General features: G+C 56.3%; 1 protein-coding gene across 1 annotated transcript in view; it reads right to left on the bottom strand.

Moving 5' to 3' along the window:
- RXRA (retinoid X receptor alpha) overlaps positions 1 to 4,890 on the bottom strand; it is a 77,890-nt gene that overhangs the window by 50,425 nt on the left and 22,575 nt on the right. The window lies entirely within an intron of this gene.

Below are 4,890 nucleotides of genomic sequence, written 5' to 3'. Positions count from 1 at the left end.
AAGCGGGGGGAGCGCATGCCAGCCCGGCTCTGACAGCTGACACCCCGCATAACGCTTTCCAGATGTGGCTGCAGGAAGACAGAAGCAGAGCTGTTCCCTGCTGAGGAAGCTGGAAACGGGCTGAGATAATGTGGAATTCCTGAACGAGAGCCAAAGGCTGCCGGGGCAAAGAGACAGCGAGGGAGAGGCAGAGCAACGGGGCCGATACAAAACTCCTCTCTCTTTTGTGTGTGTGTGTTTTATTTCGGGAACCCTGCATGTAAAAGCCCTTAATTTATACACTGTGTGGGTTGACGGCCGTACCCAACAAATGGAACATTTTCACCATCCCGTGTGTGTGTGTGTGTGTGTGTGTGTGTGTGTGTGATAAACAGGCGCTGCGGAGAGGCAGGGAACAGAGCCTTTTTCTTCGTGGTGATAAATACGCTCCCAGCAGCTCCAGCCCTCTTGGCTGGTGCGTTATTCCCCCTCGCCAGGTAACTGCAGCACTGAGCAGGCTGCCCTGCTGCACACCTCATACTCCACAGCAGCAAGGATAACCCTATCCCTAACCCAAGCCCATCACTTCATCCAGCAGCAGCCCTGAAGCAAGCTGGAGCAAACGCTGCCCTGCAACCTCACTCTTCCAGCACTGCAAACTCACAGCCATGCAACAGATATGAACATCTACCCATATATGCATGCCTCTTGCCCCATGCAACTCACACTCCTCATCATTGGGATGGAGCAGGGAGCCCCTGGGGTGCCCCATGCAAAGAGCTCAGTGCTCCCCATGCCTTCACAGTGCTGTGTTTGCACAGCCGGCCGTGCTGGGAGGACAGTTTAGCTGGCGATAATGGACTTGCAGAGGGATAAAACGGATGTTTGCCATGAGGAAAAAAAAAAAGGACCTGAAGCCAGGGTCAGGAAATTCGCCTCTGAGTCAGCCGTACGAGGCTGACATGCATCACAACCCACAAGCATGGTTGGTTTTGCAAAATAAAGCCTTGGTTTGGCTGCAAGCTCCAGGGCAGCCCATGCACCATGGGACAGCCACCATGCTGCTCCACACGTCCCCAGCAGCTGAAATGCTCTTCCTCTCGCCTGGGAAATGCCATGGTTGGGATGCACACTGCCAAGGGAATTCTGCTGCAAGCTGAACACAACTCAGCCCGTTCTGCTCCAGGCTGGAGGTGCCAGGGTGCGTGCAACCCAATGTGCCCAGCATGGCCACGCTGCGCCTGCTTGGTGCTCAAACTCTGTCTCCTCTTTGAGGTGAAGTGATCCTCACAGAAGCCAGACTGCCAACCAAGATTGGTGGCTTTTTTGTCCATTCTGACCAAAGCAGATATCTCAGACAAACTGCATTTCCTGTGGTATTTCAACACTTTCTTCTTTCAGATGGAGAAGCACTTCTGCAGTCCGAAGGCAGCTTCCAGGCACCCGAAAGGCTGTGGAGCAAACCAAAGAGTGGAACCCCCAAAAGGACCTCTGAGGGATTCAAGGAGCATCCATGGCATCTCAGTCACCCAGGAACACCACAAACAGAGTGCCAACCACCTGCAGAATTGGCCACATCGTGCCCAAGGGCCATTCCTGTTTGTAATCCATTGCAGGGACTCCGGTGCGCACAGCTCCGGTGAGTTGGTGAGAAGAGTTTCCAAACCACAGCTGCACTGCTCCTTTGTCACCCATGTCCTTACAATGCTGCTCACATTCCCAAGGCAGTTGTGGCACTGGGATGGCTCCAAGGCTTCATGAAGGCTGCATCACGCTTCAGCCCCAAGGGACACCCAGGGGCCCTCATGGAGATACAAGTGGAGGCACAACTGGAGGTGCTCCAGCACCAAGCAGTCACACACATTGCTGTTTCCAGAGATGGGCCATGGGGAGCAGCAGTCTCACCCCCCCCCCACAGCAATTTCCTCCTGCTCTGTTTGCAGGAGGCAGGCAGGTGGAAGTGTAGGGGGAGCTTAATGAGCAGCACGAGTGGCAGAGGTTAGCAGTAATGATTTTCCCAGCAGATCCCACAGCTCCCCTTTTAGCCTCTGCTAGTGAGCCGAAGTCCCTGAATTACTCAGCCCAGCGCTCCCACCCACCCCTGCCCACATAACCCCTTCACTCCCACTCAGCCCCACATACCCAAAGAACCTGCACCCCCCTACTCATTCCCCTGACCAGCTCCTAATGTGATGAGAGGAGCAGAGAAGCCCCCAGGCCTGCAATCTGGGAGGATGCATGGGGATGTGGGAAGCAACCCACAGCTCCCATTCCTGCCTCACTGCTGGAGAAACTCAGGCATGGGGCCAAAGACCGAGCACACACATGCCCACGCACTGAGATCTGTCCATCACCTCCCTTATGCCTGCTGCTCCCACTGAGCAAACCCACTGTCTACCAAGTGCAGGAGGAGCAGCTCCCATTCATTGCTCTGCTTCAACTGAGTGTCCATCACCCACTTCGCACCCGAAGGACAGACCCAATCATTCCAGACAGAGAAGGGATTTGGCTTTGGATTGTGCCAAAGGGAGGGAGAAAAGCCAAGGGGGGGGTCCTGGCTGCAAATGGGAGGGGAAAACCACAGCAGGGGTGGCACGTGGGTGGGAAAGGGAAGGAGACAGCAACCAGCACATCCAGCCCCAGCCTTGGTCTCCCATCCTCTGCCTCCCAACCTCACACAGGCATTAACCCTCTGTACTCTGACCCCAGAGCCAAATACAGCCCCAGGGGAGAAGCTCAGGGCCAGGCACAGCCCAGCCCTCCTCCATCACTGCCCTCCGGAGAGGAGATGGAGTGAGTGGGGGGCTCCAGCCAAGCTGCTGTCACTTGTGATTTGTGGCATTAATATTTGGGGGCAGGGGGGTGACAAAGGCTGGGGACAGCCATCCCTGGGAAGTCAACGAGAGGGTTATAGCTGAAGGCAAAGCAATAATGCTGATGGATCTGAGGAGCTGTCGCTGCAGGAAGAGGAGGAGGAGGAGGATGCAGATGACGAAGGGTGGCAAACAGCATAAATACAGCCCAGTTTTGCAAGGCAGTTTCACGTCAGACTTCCACGAGGATGCCGTGGGGGTCCGTATGGAGGGGTTACATCCCTGCACCAACACCCACCCCCAACCCAGGGCCTTACCACCAGGAATAGCTCTGTTATCACTGCCTGGAGCCCTTGAGCTGCTTATGGGATGGCAATCACCCACAGGTGCCCCGAGATCACTCCATGGCACTGCTACTGCCATCTCAAAGTGCCCCAAATTGCCACCTCCATCCCCAACCCGGCACTTCTCACACCTCCCAGCAGCACAAGCCATGTGCCCCTGGCACTGGGCCACCGCCTGCCCCCGGCACACGCAGACAGGAACATTTCTCAGGGAAAAGGGCAATTTAATTATCCCATCTTCTGTTTCGTGACAACACAGGAACACGCTGCTCAGCCACAGAAAGCTCCGTGCAGACAAACAGCATCACTGACAGCAACCCCAGCACCAGCACTAAGGGAGGATGGATCCCAGCAGGGGCTGCATGGGGGTGCTGGAGAGGACAGGGTTAAAGCAAACCCCAAAGCTCCGGGCTTTGCCATCAGCCAAGGAAGCAGGAAAAACACTGTGCCGTCAGCACTTAAGTTAAAACCAACCCCTTGCGTGCAAAGCGGCCACCTCTGGACACACCAAAACACTGCGGATACAAACAGCACCACGACGGCATCCAGACTGGGAGGAAACTCACAGGGTGGGGAAGCAGGAGGAAACATCTCTCACCTTCATAAACCAAAGCAGTGCGCCTCGAGGCCACCCCATACATCACTGCCACGGTGCCATGTGCTGCGTTTGTTGTGACAGCAGCTTCGTTAGCGCCCAGCCACCCTCCCCGAGGACGTGGCGGAGACATCCTAATTAGTACGTTAATGTTAATGAAACTCGTGTGCTGGGAGGGAGCAGGTGTAGGGTTGGGTGATGGATTGTTGCTGCAGGCAGCTGCACCGATGGACACACAGCCTTTGCCATCCCCAAAAGGAGGAGGTTTTAGGGGGAAAAAAGAGAGCATTTTGCCAGCAGCTGGCAGGTGCTCAGGCTTTTTGCAGAGCCCTGCATGTGCACGGACAGGCAGATGCCAGAGGGATGGGTGACAGTGTGCTCTGCCAACATCCCTCTGCAATCCCTGAGTGCCAAAAGCTGCAGGACAGTAACAGCGTGTGAGAGGAGAAGGGGGACTTTCCAGCCTGGAAAGTTTTTCCCCATTGCAAAGAGGCAGAGAATGGATTTCTCCCTGCTCAGCTGAGCCATCCGTGCACACCAGCAGGGCTCACAGCTGTATCCTGGAACTGGGAAGTTCCCATGCCCTGGTGCAAACCCAACAACACCCCGAGCAACGAGCATGGGGAAAACCAAAACAAAACCAAAACTTTCCCTTTCCAAGTGCATCTCTGGTGTGGTGTTCACTGCAGAGGGCACCGCGGTGGCACTCAGCCCCTCCCCACGCACCAGGAGCAGTGACAGAGCTGCCCCACAGCAAACACGTGACACCAGGCTGATGACAAAAGGCATTCCTCTCCTTGGGGAAATCTGTTCCCTCATGCTGCTTTGGGGCACAGCCAGGCCTCTGTTCCCCCCCCCCCCCCCCCCCCCCCTCACAATCACCACAGCCCTGGTTGGCACTCAGAGTGCTGCACGGAGCTGCCTGGCACACCATGGGTTAAGCCATAGATGCTCAGGGATGGGCACTGCAGGACAGGTCAGGGCCCAGCACTCCCACCTGCTCAGTGTTGTGCACCACTCACCTTAACCTGCTCTGACAGCTGTGACCACAGGGTGAGCCCTGGCCGAGCACAGCTGCCCCTCACCATGGCAGCAGTGGCACACAGAGCTGCAGGGCAGTGATGCGACGCTGCTCTGGGCCACCTCCCTGCACCCAAGG

This window comes from Gallus gallus, chromosome 17 (assembly GCF_016699485.2).
Source record: "Gallus gallus isolate bGalGal1 chromosome 17, bGalGal1.mat.broiler.GRCg7b, whole genome shotgun sequence".
Taxonomy (NCBI): Eukaryota; Metazoa; Chordata; class Aves; order Galliformes; family Phasianidae; genus Gallus; species Gallus gallus.
The sequence above is the reverse complement of the archived record's forward strand: the minus strand, read 5'-3'. Positions and strand labels throughout refer to the sequence as shown.